Genomic DNA, 12,154 nt, shown 5'->3' on the forward strand with positions numbered 1-12,154 from the left:
GTAGATTAGCATAAGAGCACCAGTTCCTGGTGCCAAAAAGTTTGGAGACCGCTACTCTAAGATGAGGAATGAAACAAGGTTGGCTGCTATAACCGCTATTAAAAGAATTTGAAGATGACCCAAAGAAATGGAAAGATATTCTATGTTCTGGATTGGAAGAATCAACATAGTTAAAATGGTCATATTACCCATAGCAAAATACAGATTTAATACAATCTCCATCTAAATCCCAAAGGCATTTTTTAAATAGAACAACCACCAAAAAAATAAAAAAAAGAAGAAGAAGAACAGATTTGTATGGAACCACAAAATACCTGAATAACCAAAGCAATCCTGAGGAAAAAACAACTGCGGGAGGCATCACTCTGCTGACTTCAAATTATACTACAAAGCGACAATAATCAAAATGGAGTGGTATTGGCAGAAGAACAGACATATGGACCAGTGGAACAGAATCGAGAGTCCAGAAGTAAACCCATATTTATATGGGCAAATAATTTTTGACAATAGTGCCAAAAACATACATTGGAGAAAGGAAACCTCTTCATTAAATGGTGCTGGGAAAACTGGAAAGCCACCTGCAAAACAATGAAACTAGACCGTAGTCTATCACCATACACCAAAATTATCTCAGAATGGATTATGTACCTGAATATAAGACCTAAAACAATAAAATGCACAGAAGAAAACATAGGAACTAAACTCAAGGACCTTGGACTTAAAGAGGATTTTTAGAATTTGACCTGAAAAGCAAGAGAAGTAAAAGCTAAAATAAATAAATGGGACTACATCAAACTAAAATGCTTCTGCTCAGCAACAGAAATTGTCAACAAGGTAAAGAGACAACCATCCGAATGGAAAAATATATTTGCAAGCAACACCTCCGGTAAGAGCCTAATATCTAAAATATAAACAGAACTCATATGACTCAATAACAACAAAAATGAAATGTTCCAATCAAACGTGGGCAGAGGACCCAAATAGACACTTCTCCCTAGAGGACACACATATGGCCAATAAATATTTGAAAAGATGCTCGACATTGCTAGCTATTAGGAAAATGCAAATCAAAACCACAATGAAATACCATCTCATACCTGTTAAAATAGCTATAATCAACAGGACAAGTAATAACAAATTTTGTAGAGGATGAGGAGAAAAAAGAACCCTTGTACACTGTTGGTGGAACTACAAATTGATACAGCCAGCATGTAAAACAGTATGGAGGTTCCTCAAAAAACTAAGAATTGATCTACCATATGATCCAGCAATCCTTCTACTGGGTATTTACCCCAAAGACTTGAAAGCCTATATCTGAAAAGATATTCGCCCATCGATGTTCATAGCAGCATTATTCAGTGGCCAGGATGTGGAAGCAACATAAGTGTCCTATGATAGATGAATGGCTAAAGAAACGGTGGTACATATATACAATGGGATATTACTCAGCCATATGAAGAGATGAAATACTGCCATTTGTGACAACATAGATGGACCTTGAGATAATCATTCTACGCAAAATAAGCCAGACAGAAAAAGTTGAAAATCATACGATATCACTTATATTTGGGATATGAACCTAAAAGCAACAAATGAACAGGACAAACAATCAGAGACTCATGGACATGGACTATAGTCTAGTGGTTACCAGAGGGTAGGGGTTCTGGGAGAATGGGGGAGGTCGATGGGGTAAAGGGGATCAAATATAGGTTGGTTGGAGAGACTGAAGTGGGCAAAGGGTCAAATACATGGTAGCTGAAAGAAAGTGGACTTTGGGTGTTAAACACACTGTAGAATATACAAATGTCAAATTGTAATGTATACCTGAAAATTATATAATAGTATTAACCAATGTTACCCCAAAAACTTAATGAGAAAAAGAAAGAGAGGGATTGTGTTGTGTCAGTTTTTGGTGAGGTTGCCTGGAATTTCATTCTGTACATTTTTTTAGAATTTGAACTTTTAAATCATAGGCATATATTACTTTTACATTTTTATGTTTAAATATCAGTGGTGTTTAGATGGTGAGATTATTGGCTATTTTATTTTATATTTTTTATACTTCTCTTTTTTTTAAAAAAATAATAAATATGATGAAAGTATCTTTTAGTACTGGACTGTCAGAATACCTTCTTCAAGGTATTCCATTTAGGTTTGTTGCTTGACTTATGGTAGTGCCACTTCAGCAGGTCTCCAGTAATGTGCTCAGGTGAGTGTAGACCATTGCCAATCATTAGTACTATGACACTCCGTTCAGAGATCTGTCATTTTTAAAAGCAAAGAGACCTATGTCCTCAGATATTGGCCATAGACAGGATAGAGAGTGTGTGTGTGTATGTGTGTGTGTTTTAAAATATTTTGTCTTTCGTTGAATTATACAAATATTAAATACTCAGAAAATTAAAGAGAAGAAAATAAACCACTCAAGATTCCTTATGTAGCAATTAGCATTGTTAGCAATAGAAGTTTAGATAAATTTCTTCTCAAACTTTTTATCTGTATGTACACATCAACCTTGCACTTTTATAGGTGTAGCAGCATACAACACATACAGTTTTATATCCTGAACTTTCCACTAAATATTATTTTTTGAGCGTTCCTTTACCTGCAAAGGTGTGTCAAGATTTGAGGGCAGTGGTAGTGGTCTGTCCTGGGTGCAGACAGTAAGGGAAGTGCATTTTCAGTAGAAATATTAAAAACAATAATAAAACTGATGCATAGCAAGTCTATGTTTACTATCACCATTCACTGGGAATTCTAAACAATATTAGTGATAAAATATTTTTTCCCACTATTCTATCTCTCTTTAGTATGCCACTGTATGCCCAACCAGTTCTGATTAGGGAGAAGGAGGAGGAAAGACTGGATTTCTAGCAAGGGAGGACAGGCTGAGGACTGGAGGAAGGGGCTCAGAGTTAGCCACTGAAAGATTGAATGAAGAGGAGACATTTAAAAAATTTCCAACTTTACCAGTTTGCTGCTTGGATAACTTTAGAGAATCTGCTTGACTTAAAAAAGAAAAAACAAAACAAAACAAAACAAACCTAGCAGCTGTCTTTCCCATGTGCTTAAGTTAATTTAAGTCATTAGAGCCTTCAAAACGCTGGTCTAAACATCCTGTGTGGTGCTGTCCATAATCCATTTCCAGTTGTGTTTTAGCCCTTGATGATGTTAAAATCATGGATTTCCAAAGACATCTGGGTTTGCTGCTTGTTGTGTAAATTTTACACCCTATATCTGCTAATTCAACCAGTATTGCTGGAGGATGGATGAAAGTAAAAACACGTTCTAATGACTCCTCTGTTGTGGAGCGAATATTCTGGATTTTCTGGGAAGTCAACACACTGTAGATTTCAGATTCCTTCAAGAATCAGCAAAGCATGCTACATTCACCAGGAAATGACTTCCTCATTTCTTTGATTTTGAGGAATCAGGTACATGCATTTGGTAAACTTGAAATTACTGGGTTTTCTTGTATTGATGGTGGAGCACTATGGGGCCATGATCAAAGGTTTAGCTCTAATACAGTTTCATGTTTTAGAACATTAAAAACAAATATTTTGCATTAAAAGAAATTTCTTAATTAACTTATGAAGAATTTGTACATTAAAACATCTTACCCTGCTGGAGAAGACTGATAAAGTAAACATACTACCTTCTGCTGAAGAGAAACTGAATTTAGAAGAAAACTGTTATTCTCATAAAACTTTTAATAGGAAGAAGTGAATCAAATTCCTTAATTACCATTTTATGGTTGGTAAAAAGGCAGATTACATGCCATCCATTTCTATACTTCTAAATGTCTCTGGCGTTTTTAATTAAAGTTGCCATCTAGAATCTACTAAAGCAATTTTACACAATTAGTTATTTATAGGTTACCACAACTCGCCACTCAAAATATGACTTAAATGATTTGCAGGCTGTTAGTGTGTGATCTCAGTCATTTTTGTTTGGTGGGGAAGGGGTTCTTTTTATTGTCAGCTGAGATGATTTTTAAGTGGACAGAGAGAAAAGATGTGACACTGAGGAGCTGTGATAAGGAAGTAAAGTTATTTTGGCTGGTGATCTTAAATACAAGAAGAATCATAATTCCATACTGTCTGTCTTGATACATAGGGGTTTAAGTTTCATTCTAGACAATACTGCAGAAAAGTATATTATTATTATAATATACTATTATTATAACATAATAATAGTATAAAAGTATACTATTATTCCCTCATCTCTTCTCACTTTGCTGCCATTCTTCCAGATACCCAGCACCACACTTCTCCATGCCACCTGGAGTAGCTCCCACCTTGGTTTGTTCCCTCACGTTGTCTTATCTATCCAAACACATACAGTCTGTGCTGCATGCCCCCAAAGCCCCCATAAAGTGTTTTAATGATGAATTAATGTGTTGCTCCTCCTTGGTAATATCCTGCACTAAACACTGAAGTTCACATATGAAGAAAACTTATGGAATGAATTTAATGGTGAAATGGTAGTCTGCTAAAGGAATTATTTTGGTTAGGTGGGCCTTGAGGGTTGCGGGGAGCTTCTCAAAATGCAACATGTACGAGGAACTAGCACTAGAATTACTGTATCTCAGGTTGGGAGGGATCGACTAGTCAAATCACATACAATACCTGAATCCCGTCCTACTTTGACTCTTGCTACTAATGTGGCATCATTCCTTCCTAGAAATGATCAAGTCTCAGATTGACTTACAAGGACATGGAACTTGCCTCCTTCCAAAGTAGTATATTCCATGCTTGGGCCACTATTATAAGCAGTATTATTATTAGCAACAAAACAGCAAGCGTGATCATAATGGCAGGTAACATTCACTGTGTACACACTGCATGCTGGGCACTACACTAGGCACCTTATATACACTATCCAACACTCTGTTGTGTAAGAACTGTGACTAGTATGTTAACTTCACAGATGTGGAAGCTAAAGCTCAGGGAAGTTAGGTGGCTTATCCAAGGTCACACATTTAATGAGTGGTGGATCTGGGATGTGCATCCAGTTCTGTTTGACTTGAGAATCTGGGAACTTATTTCTCAAGGTATTGGCCTCTAAAATATTATCTCTGTGTTTGCTAGAATCTGATGCATACATGAGAATTAAAATAAATGCAGAAGAAAAACTCATTTAATAATGGATTTGCCTGGTTGTTGATTTGTATCCTTTAAATATCTTTTGTAACAAACCTAGTGAGTAAACTAGTTTCCTGGAAATCTAGTGAGTAAACTAGTTTCCTGAGTTCTGTGAAAAAAAATAATACATTTGTAGCTTTATAAAACTTGAATGAACTTAATACTGGTTTCTCTGTATTAACCATGAACATTACCTGGATCAATTAGTCAAAGTTAGATATAAGTGCTTTCCTTTTGTCTGACTTTTATGACCAACAGTTTATGTTTTAGGACTGTAACAGAGAAGATAGAAAGGGTCTCAACCTCCAGCTGCTGATATAAGGTCAAAATCTTTTAACCATCATAAGGAAACGTATTACACCCACTATGAATAAGCTCTTATTCTGGTTGCATAATAGGCACTAAGTCTTCTGGTATAGCTACTGTAAACTGAGAGACCAATAACATAGTTTAGGAAATAAATCTCCATAAGTGGAAACAGCACAGGATCACTGAGCAATAAAGAATAAATATTTGCCTGAATCTTAAGGCTTTGTCAAACATATTTTTCTCAAGATGGCTCTGATGCTAAGATAAGTATGTGGTAGGAAAGTTCTCATGGGAAGTGCTTTTAAGTTGAGCAGGGAATTTGGCCATATGCAGTAGAATGTTGATCTTACCAGCAAACCTACTTCACTAAGTGGCTCTTCCCAATCTTTCCCACATACCTCAAGGCTTAACCTAACTTACTCATTTTTAGCAAAATAGATCCACTTTTCTGAGAACACTGAGGCTATTAAAATAATGTACCATCATCTTTCTTGCTCCTTCTACCTACAAACTTATCCTCATCTTTAAATCTACATATATCTTAGGATGGTCTCTTCAATCTTCCCTCCCATTGAAGGACTATTCCATCCCTGTTTCCTCCCAGACCTTGTTTCATCATTTATTCTCAGTCTTCTGTATCTTTTCATTTACCTATAGCCATTGTCACATCTCTGCTATAGAAAAAGCCTCCCCTGAGCACCTCGTCCACTCATTACTTATCCCTCTTTTGTATTCAAGCTCCTATTTAGAGAGATCTTCACTAGTATTTACTTTCTCACCTCTCATTGGCTTATTAACTGACTGAAATCTGGTTTCCACCTCTATCACCATTCAAACCATCAATGGCAGGGTCACGAATGAGCTTCTCATAGCCTAATTCAAAGGCTACAAATGCATTATGTTTGATACCAGTTTCCACACCTTCTGAAACAAACCTTGGCTTCCTGGATATCAAACTCTCTGTTCAATTTTTTTTTTCTGAAGATTTCTTCTGTCTCTTTCATCAGATGCCCTTCTATTGCCACACTATAAGTGTCAGTACTCCTTATGATTTCTTTGTCCCAGCCTCATTCTAGTGCATTTTCTACCATCACCAAAATAATCTATCTAAAATGTATGCATTGGATGATGTCACTCTCCTGCTTCAAATTCTTTGCCTATAGGATAAAATCCAAACTTCCAATTCCTGCCCCTTCTCTTATTACTCTAAAATATTTTTACTTTTTTTAGTTTCCTAAATATACCATTCATTTTACTAATGCTATGATTTGCCTGTAATTTTCTTGAGGGCTGGCACTAGTGTCAATCAAAATGGTATGTTACCATAATGGATCATGTAATAAAGACTTTTAGGAAAAACTTTACTGCTCCCCATTGCATAAGAAAACCAAAAGAATATTCTCATAGCTGTTTGCCTAAATTTGATAACCTCAAATTTAGCCTTTCAGGATAGCATATAGATGCCAGAAAATCAGTAGAGCCTCAGGATGCACCTCAGATAGATCTGGGTAAATATAAAACAGATGGTTTTTGTCTTGACTTTATCACACCCAGCTTCCTTAATTGCCAATAAAGTTACAGTAACTCCTGTATGATTAGGATCATTAATACCCTAAAAAAACTTTTGGAAGCTGACAAGATTTAAGAATAATTTCTCTCCTAGGAAAGAGCTCAGGGGCTGTTTGCACTTGTTTAGATATTGCCCAAGTCCTGTTGTGTTCTAAAGTCAGTTTGCTCAAAGAAACACATGAAAATAGAGATGTCCTTGGTGAGGTCCAAGGGAATCAAATTAACTCATTAATTTCATCCTGTCCAGTCACTCCTTCACCCTCTGTATCTACTTAAAAATAAATGTATTCAGCTTGTCACAAATTTTACTTTATATACCCACCTAGTACCATTTCACATTCTGCTTAAGTACTTGGCCATCTATTACATGACTCATTAGTTTGAGGTCTCTGTAGAATTAAAGAAAGTTGCAGTAAAAATAATAAATGGAACTTAAGTTTTAACTACATCATCCATACATTTTTTAAAAGCATCTTTCAAAGTCAATTCAAACTCATATGCAATGCCAGGGATTAGCATACCATCAAGCTCTTTGCTAAACTTTTTTCCTTGCCCCATTACATTGAAGTATTGATGAGTAAAATGAGAAATATTTCCCTTTATTGAGATTCAAATCAAAGTGTAAAACTGGATCAGATAAAGACTTTTTCCCAGAGAAGTAACCAGGGGCTATCCAACATGAAGTTCTATTCAGGGACACTTCATTTTTCCTTTAAACAAAGTTTGTAGTTACTGGTTGTAGTCAAGAAATTTAATAAAGTTAGGATTTCTTGCCTCCATCTCTTAAGAAAAACTTGAAGAAGTTCTTAATTAAAGAATCTTCCAAAGAGATATGACAAGCTTTCTTGGAGATTTTTTTTTTGAATAATTACATTTACAGATATGTAAATGCTATGTGGTGCACTATGGGTACACTACTAGGTCAGAAGGATCAGAATAGAGAAAACGTCATTCATCTTGCAAATAAAAATCTTTGTCCCCATTGAATACATGTCATTAGATTGAAAAGCATTTTCCACTATTTCCTTCTTGGAGAAGTCAACAGAGATTATGAATTTTTGCTGAAGGGCAGTCAGTGTGGTATAGTAGAGGTCTTTGAGCTCCCACCCCTTTTTTCCGTTTTTTTTTTTTTTTTTTTTTTGCATCATGGGTTTTGGAGCACACAGGCTTGGTTTGAATTCCAAGTGTTATCTGTAAACTATGTGACCGTGGGTAAATTTCTTAACCTACCTGAGTCTCTGATTCTTCATTTATATAACGGGGATACTATTTACCTTGTGCATTGTTGTGAAGATTAGAGATACTGTGTGTACAACACATAATACAGTACATGGCACACAGTAGACACTCAGCAAGTTATAGCTGTGGTTATTTTTATCCATTAAAGGTGAGAGGGAGATCATCCTAAGCCCTTCAGTTTGCAACTGAGGAATGTCAAGACCCAGTGTTTAAATGACTAGCCCAACATAACAAAACTAGTCAAAGGTGTCAAGTCTATTTTGGTGTTCAGAGAAATAAAACCACAGTGAGGTACAGTGACTTACACAGGGTCTTTCAAAGAAACACTGGCATTACATGGATTGAACAAGAAAGTGTAGGCTCCTTAACCCAGTATCCATCACAATTTGCTGCCATTTCTAAAAAAAAAAAAAAAAAAAGATCTCATGGCTCTGATCTTTTACCTTTTTACCTTTTGCTGACTGGTTTTTAATTCCATTTGATAATTTTTTCAAATTTTAGGATGAATGATCTCAAAAGCAAATTTTATTTCATCCTATTTTTAGAACATATTTAGAAAATAAATTAGCTGCCTTGAAGATTAATATTTATTTGGCTTACCTTGCATAATTAAGGACATGTTGGAGAGCCTACCTGTAATTGCAGTATGTTGCTTGTTAAAATCTTAGGGCAAGCTATCTTTCCTAACTTAGAAATGGTACTCCTTAGATGTGCATTTCCATTTTCTAATAATCTACAGCTTTCCAGATTTTCTTTATCAGCCCCTAGGTGGGAAGAAAAAAATCAAATCTCTCCTTAAAGAAATCCATTAAACATTTACTGTCTTCTAAGGTGGAAAAGAGAAGGAACTGATGTGCATGGTAGTTATAAAGCAAAACAACAACAACAACAAAAAAAAATGGTTTCCTTAATATATAAAGAACCTGCAGGAGAACCTCAAAGACATAATTTTCAATTAACAATACTCTTCTCTCAATTTGCACACTGTGCTTAAATGACTTTTTGCATGATTTTTCCTTCTTCTACGCAAGTCTATGAAATTGCCCTGCAGTGTTCTATGTAATGAGAATCTCACTTCTGATTCATGGCCAAGGGTGAGTGATGTCTATATTTGGCATGGAGATAGGTGCCCTGGCTAGGCACTTAAGTGTTCTGACTAGCATTTTCAAGAGTGACTGATGTCTGGACATAGGTTTTGCTATCTGAGTGATTTCGAAGATCACTAACAGGGTCTTTCAAGCACTGATAATATGGTTAAAGCAGATGTGGTGGATACTTAGTGTGAGTCATACATTCCCCTCCTTTAAATATCCTCGTTCACTCACTAGATCAGTGTAGACATTGCCAACATCAGCTCAATAGGTTATGTGAAAGCTGTCTTAGATAGATTAGACGTTCAGCTGTTCAAAGACTGGGCCAGATGTTCTTAGGGCCCTGACCACTTTGGGGTGAGAAAAGAGTACCAGGTTATTGTAAAGACCACTCTTGGATATAAAAATGAGTAAATCAAGCCAAAGGAAAATGCATCACTAACTACGACAAGAAAAACTTAGTTTAATATTAACTTTAATAGATACATAAATTTGGCACTCTCATTACTGATGCTTTAAGAGTTCATGTAAATAATCTTCTTCAGTACTCTATTAATGCTGCTTTCCAAGAAGAAAAAAAATGTTGCAGTGAACCAATTATTTGCTTTATTTGGAAAAGCCAAAATATTCATCCTTTATGTGGCAGGTTGAATGTGGTAGGTGAGACGCCTAGTTTTCATACTAGCATCAACTCAGGAGGATGTCAGTCTCAGGCACAATATTTCTCATGCAGAAATCCTTAAAACACCCACAAGAGTTTTATAACTGTGTAAAAGGGAGAACCTAGCCTGATGTATTTCCTTGAAAGATGAGCTGATTGTATGTTGCACCTGAGTTATTCATTTGTTCATCAAATATTTATTGTGGACCTAGTACATGTAAGAAATGAGAGCTGACACAAGAGAAGAAAGAAACATTTCAAAACACTTTGCCATAATACTTGGGGGACTTATGTTCCGTTAGGGAAAAAAAGGTCATCCTCTTTAAGCACCATTGAACTCCCTCTTAGGAATTCTTGGTATAGGTGTTACTTAATTGATCAATTATACAATAAACATGTGTAGTGGATCCAACATTGTGTAAGATATTGCTGTGGAGGTGGGGAAGATTCCAAAGAAATATTAGATGTAGTTTCTTATATCAAGCAGCTTATTTCAGTAATAAAAAACCCTCTTATTCATGAAAGAACTGGAAAGTAAAAGAAGGCAAATATAATCAAGTGCTAATTGGGTAGCACAGACCCTGTTAAAGAAATTCAGATTTAATAGGTTGAGGTTATTTAGACATAGTTAGGACTTGAATATGGCCTTGAAGAATGGGAAAGCTTTAAGCTCTGATTGTAGTTGGAATTTAATCCCCATATGGCAAATAATGACAAATTTCAAATAAAACCATCTAACAAACACATTAACCTCACTATATATATATTTTTTTGGCATAGAAAGATGTTCATAATAAATTAAGTGTGAAAAGCAGATTATAGAAAGCATTTTTTAAAATGTTTAAAAAAAATTTTTTAATTAATTTTTTTTAAGGCAAGGACCCCCACCCTTGGTTGACCTCACAGATTGCAAGGACCTTGCCAGCTTACAATCCCTTATTGTTTTATTATTATTATTTTATCTTTTACACCTACAGCACCTGGTTTTCCTAGGTAGTCTCCCATCTAAGTACTAACCAGGCCTGACCCTGCATAGCTTCCGAGATCAGACAGGATCGGGCTTGCTCAGGGTAGCATGGCCATAGACTAGAAAGCATTTTATAATATAATTCCATTAGTAGAGAGTAAAACATGTGATATGCAGAGAAAAAGTCTAGATAGATATGCACCAAATGTTAACAGTGGTTTTCTACATGTGTTAGGATTATGTGTGACTTTAATTAAAATTTTTTTTGCATTCTCTTTTTAATTTTTCTGCAACAAATATGTTTTATTTGTGTAATAGTTTAAAAAGACCATATAGGCTTCTTAAAATCCACTAAAATGAGTACTTCATAAAACCTACTAAAATAAAAGCATACACATATCATCATCATCATCATCTTAGAGAAGGAATAAAGAATGATTAAATAATTAGGGAGATAGAGTGGATGACATATGACAGACTTAAGAGTTGACTATTCAGCTTATGGCCTAGATGAGAATATGATCCAAGTTAATACAATCATGAAGCTGATGGGGAGAACACATTTATTCACAAATCACAGGCAACAGAATCAAGGGTTGGCTCTTGAAGATTGAGAAGTATATTTAGGACAAATAAAAGTAAGGCCAAGCTTCCATAGAAGGCAAAAAAAAAAAAAATAGAATTTGTTATCTTAGGGGTGATATAAATTGAAAATATAAATAGATTTAAGAATGTTTTAGATAAATTAATGGAGGAAAGGTTCATTAAATGTTTGTTATTAAGCAAAAGCCAGGTATGTCTAGAGTCACCATATTCAACATACTGAAATGTTAACTGTGGTAGAATAAGTCTGCATTCTTGAGGCTCTCTGCCAGGCCAGGAATTAACCCCTTGGTTGTTGGACTGTTGGGAGTTTCCAGAAAGTTGTCCCTGGAAAGAGGCTGGGGAGTCAGGGAGGTACTGAAAGGGCTCTGAGCAAAATATTAATTGTCAATCAGAAAAGTAGCATTTTAATATTTTAAATGTTATGATTATGCTAATGCATATTGGCTAAAAATTAGTCTTGACTGTGCCTATCTTCTGAGATAGACTTCAGAGGCATATTAAGATAGATGAACTACAGAATGGTAACAGTCTTAAGATTTTGAGAAGTCAAATAAAATCTTTAGATGAC

The 12,154-nt window shown here is 35.4% G+C and overlaps 1 protein-coding gene and 1 pseudogene across 3 annotated transcripts in view; both read right to left on the minus strand.

Moving 5' to 3' along the window:
* The window catches only part of TENM1 (teneurin transmembrane protein 1), a 756,077-nt gene that overhangs the window by 123,403 nt on the left and 620,520 nt on the right, over positions 1-12,154 (minus strand). The gene's annotated exons all lie outside the window — the stretch shown is intronic.
* On the minus strand, positions 10,982-11,100 carry LOC112483227 (annotated as a pseudogene).

Source organism: Pteropus alecto, unplaced genomic scaffold, assembly GCF_000325575.1.
Source record: "Pteropus alecto unplaced genomic scaffold, ASM32557v1 scaffold116, whole genome shotgun sequence".
Lineage (NCBI taxonomy): Eukaryota > Metazoa > Chordata > Mammalia > Chiroptera > Pteropodidae > Pteropus > Pteropus alecto.